General features: G+C 36.5%; 1 protein-coding gene across 1 annotated transcript in view; it reads right to left on the reverse strand.

The window, feature by feature from the left end:
- Positions 1-16,536, reverse strand: part of LOC106664289 (chaoptin) — a 382,618-nt gene that overhangs the window by 195,081 nt on the left and 171,001 nt on the right. The gene's annotated exons all lie outside the window — the stretch shown is intronic.

Genomic DNA, 16,536 nt, shown 5'->3' on the forward strand with positions numbered 1-16,536 from the left:
GAAATTATAGCTTTAAATGAAACATTACTTAAAAACAAACATAAAATAAAATGTGCCGGTTATAGTACTTATAGAAATAACAATGGCAGGGGAGTTGCGTTAATAATTAAAAATAATATTAAACACTATTTCAGTTAATTAAGGTTTTTAGTCGAGATAATTGTAATATGTTAATTGGTCAAGCGGACCACGAAATTAGGGACTTAAACACTATGCTATCAATCTTCCTGATCTGAGGTCTATCACGGCCGTTGGTTCTGTGCTAGAGCTAGCTGGTAGAGAGGTTCTAATTATTTCAGCTTATATTTCTCCTTCAATAAAGCTAAGGTGTAATGACTTGCGCAAGTTATTTGGTCTGCACAGCCATGTTAATCTGGTGATCTGAACTGAAGGCACTTGGCATGGAGCTGTTTTAGTAACAACAGAAATGGTAAATTACTTTTAGATTACTCTTACAAGTATAATAATCAGTTGCACCAGATAAGCCCACGTACATACCTGAGCCAGTGCTCGTCCCAGTGTGCCTGATATTGCTCTCATCAAAGATATAAATCTTAGTATTACAGCTGAAACACATTGCTCATTTTCATCTGACCATTTTCCTGTTGTTTTAAATATTGCGCTAAAAATGGTGATGACAAATCGTTTTAAAAGAATTTTTACTCTGAAAGCAATGGTGCAGACGGATTTTAAAACGGCCAAAAATGACAAAATTATCGCGAAAAGTAAAAAACAAACAAAAAAAAACCAGTCATTTGGTTTGTTATTTATTAATTACATTTCATGTTCGAACTGCCTGCTATACCTGGTGATAATCAACTGTACAAGTTAACGAAAGCTTTTAAAAATACTTCAGTAAATATTCCACCTCTTTCCTGAAATAGTAATACTCTAAATGTTCATCCAACAAATTCAAAGTTTTGCTCTTTTTAACCACTCATCATCGTTCTCAGCGCGATAGAGTCTGGGGGATGGATTGACAAGCATTTTCTACCCTTTGCGGCAGTTCGTCAACTGAGATTGCTGGGTTATGACTGGTGTAGACATTGCTTTTTAAACTGCCTCACAAAAAATAGTGAAGTAGAATTAATTCGGGTGACCGAGGAGGCCATAGGTCCTATCCACCTATCCTGGAAGTGACACCTGCAAAGAATTGCTTGCGGGGCGGCATCAAGCTCGAAAATCATTCATTGTCGTTGTTGCATTAGAGGAAAAACTTGGATTTATCAGTCCATAGGATGTATGAAAGAACGTTTTCGTCCGTCTCCCAAATCGACATTTGTGCAAGGAACGTAAGAGTCCACAAGTCCCTGGCCAAGATGAGTGCGATATGGTTTAAAATTTATGTCCTGAGGACATCTCTAATTTTATTTTTTGAAAAATCTAAAACCCTTCCAACATTTCGGAGAGAGGAATTCGAATTTTGGCGGACATACAGTAAAGTCGATTAGATTTCGTGGTCTGATTGACAAAATAACTTCCTTCAATTAATTAATCTTTATGTAAGGTTGGTTGAAATAAAAGGGGTTGACGTGGGAAGTTGGTATCCGGGTGGATAGAAGTCACGATAGCTCAAGTGGTTGAGCAGCAGCATATTTAGCCGAGGATCGTGGGTTCGAATCCCGCTCATGACACTGACTTTTTTATTTCAATAACCTTACATAAAGGTTAATTAATTAAATATTCAGCTCCTCTTCGAAAGTATGCTGCCGGTTTGTTTTTGCCATAGCTTTGTTATTTTTGACCATTTTAAAATTCGATTGCATTGTTTTCAGAGTAAAAAAATCTTTTAAAATGGTCTGTCAGGATGTATAGGGTCGTATTTGATATTTTGACGTTTAAGTAAACATAAACTTAGTCTGAGGTACCGTGTATAATTTTTCTCCAAAAAAAGTAAAAATTTGAATCTAGACTAAAAAATATTAATCAGGTAATTTTTTATATAGTCATTCGTTCAAGACAAATTCAGCCCGACCATCCAAAAAGTATTGAGTACAGCAGTTAACAAGAGAGCTATCCGAAGGGACTCCTGCGTCTACCTGTAAGAACCTAAAAGAAGAAAGAGAGGATTGTCCATGTACAGTTTTTTACCTTTGTTCAGTTAGATATTAGCACGTTTACTCTTTATAATGATAAGTATATTTAAAAAATTAAAAATGTATTACGTATGTAAAATAAATTTATGCACGGAGCATACTTTAGATGGGAATTAGTACAAACATTGAATTTGACAGCATTGCTTTTCAACAACACTATTGGAAATCGTTCATGTCTGATGAGGAAAGTAATAGAATGACTTTCCGAAGAGAGTCAATAAAGACGGAGGCCGGCCGCTTTCCGCCGATTTATCGGCACTCTACGTTTGACAAGGCTTTATTTTTATATTGCTTTTATATTGCAATATCTATAACGATAAATTAGAAAGGATAGAAGCTGGTCTAACATTCCCAGTTGTCTATATTACCAACCAAGTAAAATTAGGTGTTTTCAATGTCAATTTGTGTTTCGACTTGAGCAATTTGAAAGAAACTGTATATAGAAAATATCATAACTTTTTACATGTAAAAACAGATTGTTTGACCACATTACAGGATTTAAATTGAAAAGTAGTTTTCCCTTTCTTCCTTCTCAATCCTTCTCTGGCCGCCACTGGCTTAAATTTATATAGAATAGAAGCAGACGCACTTCACTTTCAGATCATTATTCAACATTAAAGCATAGATTTTGTTAAGAACTGCCCATGCTGCATCCGGCCGATATCATACCCGTACCTGAACTCCTTTATTACCTTCTTTCAATCCTTAAGTCCTAAATTCATGGCACTATTACAATAACTAATCTATGTCTAGTAATGTAATACAAACTAATTATGTCTTAATGTAAGGTATTGGTTCAAATGTAAAAGTTAGGGTCACGAGCGGGTTTCGAACCCACGATCTTTGGCTAAATACACCGCTGCTCTAGCACTTGTGCTTTCGTGACATCGATCCACTCGGACACCAACTTCCCATCTCAACCTATCTTTAGAATTTTCGCCCCTTTTTGCCATTTTTCAAATATTACTAAAACTATAACGCACGACTTTCTTTCTGGTGTTGTAGTGTCCAGATACTCCTTCCCAACCAACGTACTAATCTATATCCTTATTTAACTTCTCTGCCCCTTTGAATTTTTCATTATTTTCTATCTTTCTTCACCCATAAATCACAACTCTACACAAACGTTCTTCCCACCGCAGTCCTGTGCTTACACTTGACACTCAGCCTATTCCAAAACAAACTCCTGCAAAATTAATAAACGGACCTGTTGACGTGGACATTTTTGGCAATAATTAGTTGGAGTGTAAACTATCACAAAGGAATATCACTAGAATGCAATAATACAAATAAATGCATTTTATACAGGGGGCGGCCACGGTTTAGGCGCTCATCACTGTAACGTAAAGGTCCCGACAGACTTACAAATGTTTTTTTTTTTCAAAAACACCGGCGAACCCTGGTTAAAAAAAAGAAAAAATGCATTTTATATTAGTAACCTTACATTTAACACCGTTAGAGAAAATAGTCAAAATAAATCATCAAAATAAATATTTTACCAAATAAAGCCAAAAGACTTAGACAGTACGTCTAACTTGTTGATTTAGATATATAAGTTAATATCGTTTGCTTATTATTATACGATACAATTGTCTTCTAACAAATCATCAGATGTCGAAATAATATGTTGCTCAATATTCAAGTGGTTTAGTATCCTGTTTTCCTTTCACCTGATTCCTTTCATGTAAGATCGGTTGAAATCAACGTTAGGAAGGGTATGTGACAGAGCTCATTTCCTCCAGCGACAAAGTCGACTCAGGCTGCTAATTCTATGTATGCCACTCCTCGACCCTTCAACGTTAATAAAGTCGGTACCCCATAATCAAGGCGGCTACAACCTTCGCTTGGCGAACAGTAACTTTTGCGGGTCCGCAACTTTAATGAAATCCCCCGCCGCGGCCTCCTTTACCTATTTCATTACAAGAGGAGGCCACATATATTGTCAAGGTCTGTGTTCAATGGTCTCGCTTGTTTTCAATTGTTCAAGTTTACAAGGGCGCAAGTTTCCGCCACAATGACTTAGCGAAGTCGTGGATGAACATTCCCGGAAAGGGGAGGAATATAGTTTAATTCTACTATTAATAATCATGGGCATCGTCTTCCTCTATATCTTTAACTTTCTTTTTTATGTTTAAATCAGAGCGGTCGTAAAGATAACAACTTTAGGCGTTGGTTCCGAGACATTAAAACTGCTTTAGAACCTCAGTAATTTGATTCTTGGGCAATCTGGAATAGTCGAACTGTGAACCTTCTTATCGTCCATATTAGTCGATCAGTTATATCGCATTTCAAATAAAAGGACGGTTTTCAAATAAAATAAAAAATAAAAAACAAATAGGAGAGAGGAAACATTTTTCGTGAACACATCAATAATAATTTTCAAAATATTTTTACAAGCAATTACAAATACGGTAAAACGCCGTCTTCTAGGGTTTCGTATTTGATTTCTTTTTATAACATTATGATTAATTAGTTTAAAGTGGTGATACATAAACATGGACATCTGAAATAAAAAAATAAAGAAAATTTAAATGCACAGTAAATTTTGAACTTTAGAAATAAGTAATGTGGTTGTGAGCTCTTGATCTAATCCTTATTGAATAAAATATTTCAAATGTTTTTTTATTTTTTTTTTTGTTTATTTTTATTGGCCTTATGATCTTGCATATTAGCCATGGTACGAATACTCGTGTGTTCAAATTGGGGGTTATCGGGAAAAAAGGGCCAGAGGCGACGGTGGGAATCGAACCCACGACCGCGGCGTGAGAGTCTCTCATGCTAACCACTCGGCTACCGGTCCCCATTTCAAATGTTATTCATTGTAAGGTTCTGCATAACATAGCAAGAAAGATCGGATTAGTTATGTATTCTAGTAAAATTGAATCGCTTCGGTTTAAAAGACCATTTTTAAATTAACCAAACTACATATTTGCAAGATCTGATCTAATACAATGAGCCCGTTTAACACCCAGAAATGTCGCTGGGGACATCTTCATGGACTTTATAATTTTATAACTCTTTTGTGGTTCCTTCCGCCCGGACCGGAGAATTTTTAACATATTCGCTCTTCTGCGGTTGTTGGCCTTACGTGTTTCCTGTGTGAGCTTTTTTCTAGTTTCTCCATCCGCCTCTTTCTATCTTTTCGACATTCTCTCTCTCTTTCTCTCCAAATCACCTTCCTCGGCATACCACGGCAAAGCAACAAAGGAAGTAGTGGATTTCGGGAAGTCCTGCTTCTTCTCGAATCCTGCCTACACGTAAGTGTGGAGGGTAAGTTAGCTTAAGCGGGGAACACACTTACCCGACGCCAATCCAAAGTCCAATTTTCCATAAGATTGTATTACCCCCATGCACATCTGCCCGATGCCACGCAACGCTAGCCTACTCTACGCTCTGCGATCCCCACTGTCCAGATTTTCGTCGGGTAGCATCGAGTCCAGTCGAAAACAAAAGAACCGGATATTCAAATTTTTATTTCATACTATATGTATTATTATCGTTATATTAATTACAACATACTTCTTTTAATAACAACGAACAATGCTGTAGTAAACGAGTTTTTTCGTTATATCCTAAACACTTACTGTTTCCTGTTGATTTGTTCAACCTTTTACAGTTTTATGTAAGAAGTGAGTTTTCAAAAACCACAGTAGATCACTTCTTGGGAGAGTAAAATAACAAAGGTGTAAGAGCCGAATCTAACCCAAAATCGAGCACTGCCAAAAAGTGAAACACGGTCTCGACGGAACGATCATTTTGATTCTCCAGGCTTCATTGTGAAGCTTATTAAGCTCCTGGTTTATAGTTTGAACATTTGTGAAAGGGAAGAAATCACCTTCAGCAATTGACACTTTCTTAGGATTTGTGGTGATGGGCGCTGCTGAAACAATAATACTGCTCAGGACCAGCTGGGATAAATAAAACAACAGATAAATGTCCAATGTTTGTATTAAAAATTCTCTCTGGAAAATAGGTCGTCAAATTATAAAATAATGCCTCATTGTATTAATCAAATATATATGCCCAAAAGTATAACTGATAAACAAGATGTATCGGAAGGTTATGGTTTGCCTCTTTTTGGAATTAATAAAATCAGTACTGCCATCCAATTACGAGTATAGTTCTATGAATCGGAAAGGTCGTTTTCAATTGTCATTAAATGACATTTCACATCTAAGCCGGGAACACACTTACCCGATGCAACGCCATGCAACGCTACCCGATGCTACCCGACGCAAATCCGCAGTCCAATTTTCCATAAGGTTGTATTACTCCCATGCAACTCTGCCCGATGCTATGCAACGCTACCCTACTCTACGTTCTGCGATCCCCACGGTCCAGATTTTCGTCGAGTCGCATCGAGTACAGTCGAAGACAAAAGAACCGGACACTCATACTTTTATTCAAACTACATGTATTATTGTTGTTATATTAATCACAACAAACTTATTTTAATATAAACCAAATTAACCGAGATCAAAAATGTATGTTTTTATTTAAAAAAATTAATTTCAACGGTTTGGTAAAAAATTGATCAAAACACCGGAATACCATTTTTGATATAATCAATTTAACTAACCATTTATTACTCGGTCTTGCTTATAAAATTACATCATTTTCTTCGAGTAGCGTCAGAACAGATCACTCATATTTTTTGTAGTTTATTTCAACCTATGTACTTTAATATAAACCAAATTAAAGGAGATAAAAATTCACGAGTTTTTATAAAAATTATTTAATTATGATGGTTCAGCAGAAAATTTATCAAAACACCGCAATAACTTTATTTAAAACAATTAAATGTAACTAACAATTTATTACATCTTTGTGCTCATAAAAATTAACTATCAATTTATTACATGGTTTTGCACAAAATAGTGCATTAAGAACACAAGAAGCGTTGCGAATGCGATATTGATTTGTGATACACGCTGTGTGACTGCACGTGGCGTGCGCTTGACTCCGCATAGATGTGCACACCCTACTAAAAAGAGAAAAGGCGTCGGCTAGCATCGGGTAGCGTTGCGTCGTGTAAGTCTGTCCCCCGCTTTATTCCTTTTTCATTCCATTTCCTTATAATTTTTCATTTTTCTTTTATTTTCATTTTATTTCAATTTACAATTTTTATAAATCCTTATTATTTTAATTCGGCACCCCGCCGATACACTTCATATTTACACAGGTTAAGCGCAATCGATGAATTATTGTTATTCCTGTAAAAGTATTGTATTAAAATATACTCGATCCTAATCTGTTCGTCTATATTTATTTTGGTGGGAGGGGGAGGCGTTAAGAATTCCAGAGGGAACGGAACCCCTGACCACTCGGATCCCGCGGTCCACCAACAATCGTTTCTACAAAGAGATCGGGGTTAAAAAATTCTTCCTCTTCCGGTTTTGAATATCACTAAAGCCAGACGTCCCAGATGAAGATTGATTACGAAACATAGCAAAAAAAGTAAGAAGTGCGAAGGGGCGACGTAATAAAAGTGAATAGTCCTTCCATGCCAACGCAATGTTCTTTAAGAGCATATGATCTTACCCTCTATTGCAAAAGTGAGGACGTATAGCAAAGCATATGAATAACTTATGTTAACCCAGGAACATGTCTCAGTATTAATTTACCTTAACTTATTTATAATATAAGTAGGTATGGGGATGTGTAGATATTTTCTTGTTAATATAGGCGCCGTTAAATAGGGCGCGTGCTGGTGTCATCGCGAAACCAATAACAAAATAATAAAATTAAATTAAATTAAAATCAAACCCCAATACCTGAGGTGACGGTGTAGTCCTCGCCCCGTCTATAACACAAAAAGCTATATAGCAGCACAAGCCAAGAAACTGCAAAAAGCCAGATATGGCTTAGGAGCGGCAAAACAAAAAGGCACAGACGGTGTAGTCCTCGCCAATCTTCTGTTCGGACCCAGCAATGCAGCACCTAAACCCTCAACACAACCAAGGCCCTGGATAATATGATGGCTTAGATTACAGTCCTCTCGAACCTTTTCTATTGGCGGCTGGCGGATATCACCCCCGTGATTTGAAATTAAAAGGAAACTAAACTGAAAATAACTTTTTAGCCTTGAAGTAAGGAATGCTAAAACTAAATAAAACGTTTGCACGGAAGCAAGAAAACGGAAGTACGGAAGCTAGAAGTGCGTTTCTCTCGGACGCTTGAGAGCAAGTCACGACGGGAGCCAGTTGAGGACGCAGTACCCTTTCGGCCCGTTTTAGGGATTAGGGCGCAAGGGGTTGGGTCAGCGTTTAAACGCAAACAAAATATTTACGCTAATTACTTTGGCGTAAACAGTTATATTTATTAGATATATACATTTTGTTCTGTGGCTTGAAGTGAATGCACAGGCCTATTTCTAACTAAAAAAAAAAGTTATCCCACTCAAGCCAAAGTTTAAGATACACAAAAGAATGTATGGTGATTCTTGGTTCTTTACTGGTGATTGCTGGAAATTTGTTTATTATAATATAAACTATTATTCAAGAACTCGTGATGAGCATTCTAAATACAATACAAACCATTCAACAAGTTCGCTGCTATGAAGAAATGCCGTCTTCACTTTTTTGATAGTTTTTAGAAAATGAGCGTTGAAGTTTTTCATGCTGAATGACCACAGTTAAGTTGCCATATTTTTAAAGTTTTTGACCTAAGGCTCTAACTTTACTTTCGCGTTTTAATGAAAAATTCAACCCGCAAAGCTTTTTTAAATAGAATTTATAATTTATTTATCGATTCACTCAAACTTTAACGGTTTTAACTAGCAAAGATTTGTGATAATTAATTACGAAAAAGAAAGTATCTTAATAGAAAGCGTTTTTTACAAACTACGGTTTTTTACGAGCGTCCCGGTGTTTTAAAAAAAAGCCCATTTGTATGTCCAGCGGCCCTGCATTCGAACCTTTACCTTACAGTGATGAGCGCCGTGTCAACACCTAAACTGTTGCAGCCACCGACGCCCCTAAATATGTTTTTCTATTATAATTCCTTTTACAATGCAATATATAATAAACGCCTTTTTAAATGAATATCACTGAATTTCCATTTCCTTCGTTCATTGCAAATAGTCTCCCCACTAATTGATATATTTTTTGCAGGAAACAATTTTTCGTGTCGTAAAACTAAAGGAAAATAATGTAAGTGGCACGTGCGTTAATTTTATCTAGTTATACTTACACTTTTTATTAAGGTAGTGAAATTTCGGAAATACGGTTTTTTTACTAGTATTTTCTCCAAAACCTTTAAACTATATTCAATATCGATCTTTATTGAGATCATCTTCAGGGCTCAAAGTGTTTGCCCTCTGGGTAATTGTGGCATTCTTGCCTGTCGTGTTGAGAGTGCCTAAATATTGATAATAGGAATGTGTGGTGATTAGTGACCGTTAATCGATATTTATTCAGATATCGTGAGATGCGTTCGGGTGTGATGTAGGTTTCAGAAAAACATTTTCTTTATCCTGCCAACGTTTCGATCTTTTATTGAGATCATCTTCAGGGAGTGGGATTTACAAACAATGTTTACATTTAACAAATACATTTAGGATGTGCAAAAGTGAATTTATACAATGCAAAATATATTTTATATTCAAACACAGTATTTCTACTCACTCAAAGTGTTTGCCTTATTTCACACAGAAGCAGAAGAAGGATAAAATAATGGAGAGCACTCCTCTATCCACCAGCTGCACCGCTTTGGTGGGCTTTGAAGGAAATAAGGATGCTCTCCGTAAGGAACAGGGTGATACAGACGCAGGATTCACCCTGGTAAAAAGAGGTAAGAGAGGCGAGCAATCCAGGAGCATGCACAACAAGGGTCGCTCTAACCCTCGAAGGAGTGGGCCCACACCAACCGTCCAGCCACCTTTTAAGGACAGGTTCAAACATAAAAGGGGCCCGCAGGTAAGTACAACCCCAGCTGAAAAGAGACTGGGGACCAGTACTAAAAGAAGTAGGACGGAGTACTCTAATACTCCTCCCTCCGCCATCGGACCTGCCAAAAAACTAAGGCAGGGAAAGGAAAATGATCAGGTAACAACACCTAAACCTACGTATAAAGTTGTTTTCAGGAAAGCCAACAAGAATTTCTTCACAAACGAAGAGGCACTGAAGTTGAGATCACTGATCTGCAACAGTGCCTTAGACTTAATTGAAGAAGAGGATGAAGACCAAGGCGTAGACTTCATAAACTCAGGCCTGGTAAAAGGAGGCTCCATGTTCCTGATAAGCTGTGGCGAACTAACCGTCAAGTTTGTCAGGGACACGTTAAAGAAACTATGGGAAGAGAGGGAATACGTGGTGTGCGATATTAATGACCTACCGAGGAAGGCCAAAGTATCCACGTATGCAGTGGGACTCGAAACCAGAAAAGAGTCCATAAATAAACTACTCAGGATCTCAAACAGAAAGGCAGGTTTGAGCATTAAGGACTGGGAGCTGACTGCCTATAACAGAGAACCCCATACAGGCCACGGGACCTACCTTTGTTGGGAAGTACCGGAAGAGGATGCTAGGACACTCCAGAAGAACCAAACTTTAACACTGGAGTTAAACCGAATAAGGGTGAAGGTCTCCATACCCACTCTACAAGAGAATACGGAGATCGAAAAAGAGATACCTCCAACATCAAAGGATGAGGATACGAAGGTAAACCCCGCTAACGCGGAAATAGGTAAGGGAGATGTTGAAGCGGGCGGTCCCAGACTGGGGGAGCTGATGGCCGAACTATCTAGTGAGGCCGAAGACTCACTCTTAGAAAGGAGCTAAACCATCCGCCCACATCTAGGTGACGCACCCTAAGTGGACCATGAACCATTCATGAGGCCTCTCAGGGTGTCACAAATTAATATCACTGCCGAAATCGGAAGTGACATGGCGATGCTGCAAACATTGATTTATCTAATACAGGAACCCTATACATATAGGGGTCAAGTAATTGGTTTAAAGAATAATTTTGGAAAAAAGTGTTTGAATTGTTTTATAATTTTTGAAAGATATTTTGAAGTTATCGGGCAAGAGAAATGTGTTTAATTTGTGTGATAGGCCTTGGATAAATGGTATGGAAATGTACGTTGGTTTGTTTGTATTCGATAGATTTAATGTGGTATTATTAGTAATAGTGGATGGTGTTAGTGTTGAGTTGTAGTTGTTGATTATTCGGTTAATTATGTGTTTAGGGTAGAGATTGTTATGGAGGATCTGTTTTGTATATCTTTATGTTTTTGTGGTGGAAGATTCATGGCTTAAGATAATCATTCTGTGAAGTAACCCTTTGGCCGTGTTTATTATTGTATGAAGAGGATGGCGAGACGTAAAGTTGAGGTAGCGATCTGTATTTCTTGGTTTTTGATACCAATCTGTGATTAATGTGCCATCTGGTTGTTTTATTACGAGTGTATCTAAAAATGGTATTTTTGTTGTTGTTTTCGATTTCATGTGTAAATTGAAGGCGTGGGTAAAAGCTATTAAATGTATCTAATGTAGTTTGAATTTGATCTGTGGGAACAGCTGTCAATATATCATCTACGTATTTAGTGAGGAAGGGTAATGTGAAAGGAAGTTGTGGTATGACTGTATTTAGTAGATGTGTCATGATTATGTCTGCCAGTATCGGGCCTAGGTTGCTACCAATGGCTATACCAAATAGTTGTTTGTAAAATTGATTATCGTACGTAAAATATGCATATAACACAGCATGTTTAGCTCAACAAAGTTTCGGGGTGAGAGTCACTCCCAAATATTTATGTTCGTTTACTACCTCGATCCTCTAGTTCTCAAATGGCCAACACCCTGAAGAACTCAATTTTCCTCCACTTCTGAACACCGTACCTTATGATTTATTTTGAATGACGCTCAAATTCCGTTGTTGGCAGTACAGTTCAAACGATATGACATTCTTGGTTCCTTTCTTTGGTGACGGCATTTTTCGTATTGCAAAAACGCACAGCTGTTCGAATTATGATTATAAAGCAAATTAAGATGATGTTGAGGGTCAGTAGGAGGTAAATTAATAAATGTTATATTTTTCCGAACCATCATTAAGGTAGAATTGGAAGAAATGCTGCAAGTTGAGGCTTCTAGATAGAATATCAAACGAAATACTAAGGTGATCAGATTTATTTTATACCCTAAAATCATGAATGATTGAAACTACAGGACCAGAAAGACAACGAAGATCAATCACTGGATTGCTTGTAGAACCGATAAAAGTAGGATCGCTGTTTTGGACTCCCATTGAACGACCATTCAAAATTATGAGATCATTGTCATCGCAAAATTCCAAAAACAATTCACCGTTTTTATTAACTATTTTATCTTTTTAGGAATGACACAGATTAAATGAATGTAAATATATTCATGGCTTTGGAGGGAAAGTCTGGCAGTATCATATACTGATATTAAAGTATCCAATTAGAACTAATTTTTAAAAGTAGTTGTCCTCTATGATGTTTATCAATCCATCATCATATCCTGTAAATCACCAATTGATACTTCAGTTGAACTTAAGACGATGATTAATTGAGCTGAAGAATTGAAACAAGTACAGTTTTTTAAAGCCACTTTTCGTCCTTTGAAATTGGCCAAAAAATCATTTGTTTACTTGCAAATTAAATTTAAAAATTTATAATTAATAAATTGTATTGATGCATTGTACTACCTACAATTTTGTTACCACACTCTCACGCTCTTTTCTCGCCTTTATCTTTCCTCCTGCTATTTTCCCCTTTCTCTCACTCACTCTCTCTCTCTCTCTCTCTCTCTCTCTCTCTCTCTCTCTCTCTCTCTCTCTTTATAGGATGTCATACCATGAATGAGAGTATAAGGACAGGTCAGAAATTAACAAAAGAAATGTTTTGGTCTGATTTAATTAACGCGTCTTTAAAAATAAAAATACTTGTAAACAAAAAACAGCTGTTAAATTCATGGCTGCCATGTTGGTTACCTACACCCTACCGGATAGCTACGGCCTGTTAGATCGAGCAATGTTAACTAGCCGATTCTTACAACTCTACGTCATCATTTTTCTTGATCTACAGGACCTAACAGAATTAACAGATTTAACACAAAGATCGTGAATACCCCTAGTATCTATTTTATATATTTACCTACGCTCGTAAGCATATATTATTTATCAGTTTTATCCTGACCAACTTATAAAGCAAATATAATGTAAATATAATAAAATAACCAAATATAAATATGAGGTTACCAACTTCTTTATCCTTATCCTTCATCCTTATGTCTTTTTCTCCCTCGTGAATACATCTTTTCGTCTATTTGGTGACATTATCGCTCTACTCACCTCCATTTTGAGAGATCTCAACAATACCATCACTCCTCTCAGTAATTTAATCCATGCCACTATCTTTTGTATCTAAACAAATTTTCGAACTCAAAAATCATCTTTATTGTAGTTTGTATCGTTTTTGAACTGTTATTGCGATCTGAATAAGATACTTTCCAACATTGAAAGTGAATTAGCTTTTGATCAAGTGTTGAAACAAATGTGTTAACTTAGATAAAATTGGGCTTTTATTAAAACAACATTGTTTTCTCGAGAATAAAAAACCTTTAAACGGCATATTTCTGGAACCGGATGAAATAGAAAAAATGTAGTAGGCAGCATTTAACTACATTTTCGGTCTTGTTTCACCGCCTTGAGTATAGCCATCTTCTTGAAATACACCTTGTATATTCAGAATCATTGAAATTAAATGGACTGAATTCAGGACACAGAAACTTTCTTTATTTTGCTTAATTGTTCTTCTGATCTTGTCGCGTGGCTTTACCTTCGCAAAATGTTTCTTTTCGAACCCATTCAACTCATCCTCTCTGCTATACAATACCATTATCTATAGTATTACGGTTAGAAATAATTAAGAAGGTGTGTACCTTCTTGAGATAAGCACAATATTCTGTTTTATGAATTTAACATGATTGACCCGCCCAAGTTGGAAGTCATGCATCTTTAAACTATCCGGAGGTAAGCCGAGTTGACAATTTAACCCGGTGGGTCCTTCCCCGTCCTGGGAACGAGAAAGTTACAGAAACCAAATCGATATCTAGTCGATAATTCACGAGTTCGGAGGCTGGAGACCAACCGTTTAATTAATTGTAAACAGACAAGTCTCTCTTGTCATTGTAGACTTCCTCCTGGGGTTTTCATAAATATTAGCGTGTATGCGGATCCTAAATATTTCACGCTTGGCGAATACGCCTTATTCGTGGGAGAGACGCTATTTCAAATTCTCCTCCGTGGGCTGTCTATTCATTTTCATCCTACAGTCCACTCCTGTTGTGTAAGTGGGTGGGAAAAATTCAAATAACAACATCCTTTTGTAACGTGACAGCTCGTGGAAATTATTAATTAATTAATCTTTATGTAAGGTATTGGTTAAAATAAACAGCTAGTGTCACTAGCGGGATTCGGACGCAAGCTCAAGTGGTAGACCAGCGTCGCATTGAGTTGAAGGTCTTGGGTTCGAATCCCGCTCGTGACACTAGCTTTTTTATTTGAACCAATACCGTACATAAAGATTGATTAATTGAAAGAAGTGTTTGGCCAATCGGACCACAAAATAATAGCCAATAAAGAGTTCTACAACTTATGAATTTGTTAAAGTTTTTGAATTTTTTAAAATTATAACGTGTCTCCATTAAATAACTAATTCTACATTTATTTCTCCTTAATGTTACAGTTGTGATAAGATACATAAAAGCATATTAGGTGATTTTATAGGTTGATGAAAAAATATACGATGTGGTCAAATTTGGAGTTAAATGTTTAATTCTCTAACATCATACCGTTACATCCAGCATTGCATGTTCATGCCAGTTAGTAAATTTCTTGTTAATAATTATAATTTTTTAAAGGGGGTGCATGTTAATACATTATGCATAATTACATAAACAGTTTTTGCTTTTAACCAATCTATAATCATTTTGAAATAAGAGGGATAGTGCATATGAGATTTTCAGTTCGAATAAAACAAATGCTTACGCCATTAAATGACTGTAAAAAGCGCCTCAGAGGGGGGAGGCGGTGGCCGCAACGATTTAGGCGTTGACGAGGCGCTCTTCACTGTAATGTAAAGGTCCCGGGTTCGAATCCAGCGACTCTGCATTCGAACCCGACATACTTACAAATGGGCTTTTTTTCAAAATCAACGCCTAAATTAACGGTTAATATCGAGTTACTTTCATGGCATGAGAGGGTCCTATTACGGTTTTCTCTTTAAGTTATATACAAATTTCATTTTATCTTATTACTGAGGGCGCGGGTTAAATATTTGCCAAAATGCAGGTGCAATATGAACTTTTCCGAAGCCAAAACAAAATGAATAAACCTCTATATTTTACAATGTAGTATACAAATAGACTTTTAACAATGTTGTGAAAAGTCACTGTGACTAACTTAGCATCGATGCGCAATTTCTTCGTTTAATTGATTAAAATTGATTTTTTTCTTAGGTCTCGAGAGTCAAGTGAGTCTTTATTATTATTAAATAGGCTTAGAGCAAACGCGAGAATAACTGAGTGTAAAATAGATCGACTTACTTTGCAATTCCTCCGATGAGGCAGACATGAAAAGTGTAACTGCACGTCGAAGATCATGTTACGAAATAATATGGAAACAGATGTACCTCTTAAGTGAACAAACAAAATTAATTGTTTAAAAGCGTTGTTATATATAATGCCGAAATTCCGGGTATATTTAACCCACCTAGACAATCCCAGTCCCCCTTGGTTAGTTTCATACTAAAAATTAATCGTAATGCCCTATTTTGGAAAATTTGCAGTTTGTATAATTGTTGGAACATACATGGAGAAGAATCATAGGTAACTATGTGCCAAACATGTTAATTATAAATAAGGTTTTGTAAACTGTTTATTAGAAGGATCTTTTATTGAATGTATAGGCTATTCATTGTTGCCTTCCATTGTCGAGATGAACGCCAACCGTGAAATTTTTTCTATTAGACCACATCGGCATTTTCAGATAATTTAATGTTAATAATGTGATGTCATTACCTTTAATTTACTAGGTAAAATAGTTGAATAATTTAATTTAACTCTTTGTAGGTGTAAATGTTTCAACAGTATTGGAGTAGGGATTTCAATAGTTTATTCAGTATGATTAAATGAAATATAGTGTAACAAGAAAATTTTTTGGCTGCACGAACCTTTTAAAAAAAGATAGTTCCTACTCACAGTAAGTTGGTTTCCAACAAACGGGATTTCGAGCCCTTAGCTCATCATCAGGTTGGAGGGTTTCTACTACGACGTTGCTCGATATGAATTACAAAAGTGAACCCGCCGATACCCCCGCCACCACGACGTACCAATGAGAAGCTAGTTTTTTAATGGCGCTCAATATGAACGAGCGAAAAGCGGGAATTATAACACAAGTAAATATTATAATGGTA

Source organism: Cimex lectularius, unplaced genomic scaffold (genome assembly GCF_000648675.2).
Source record: "Cimex lectularius strain Harlan isolate CLEC.00 unplaced genomic scaffold, Clec_2.1 scaffold98, whole genome shotgun sequence".
Taxonomy (NCBI): domain Eukaryota; kingdom Metazoa; phylum Arthropoda; class Insecta; order Hemiptera; family Cimicidae; genus Cimex; species Cimex lectularius.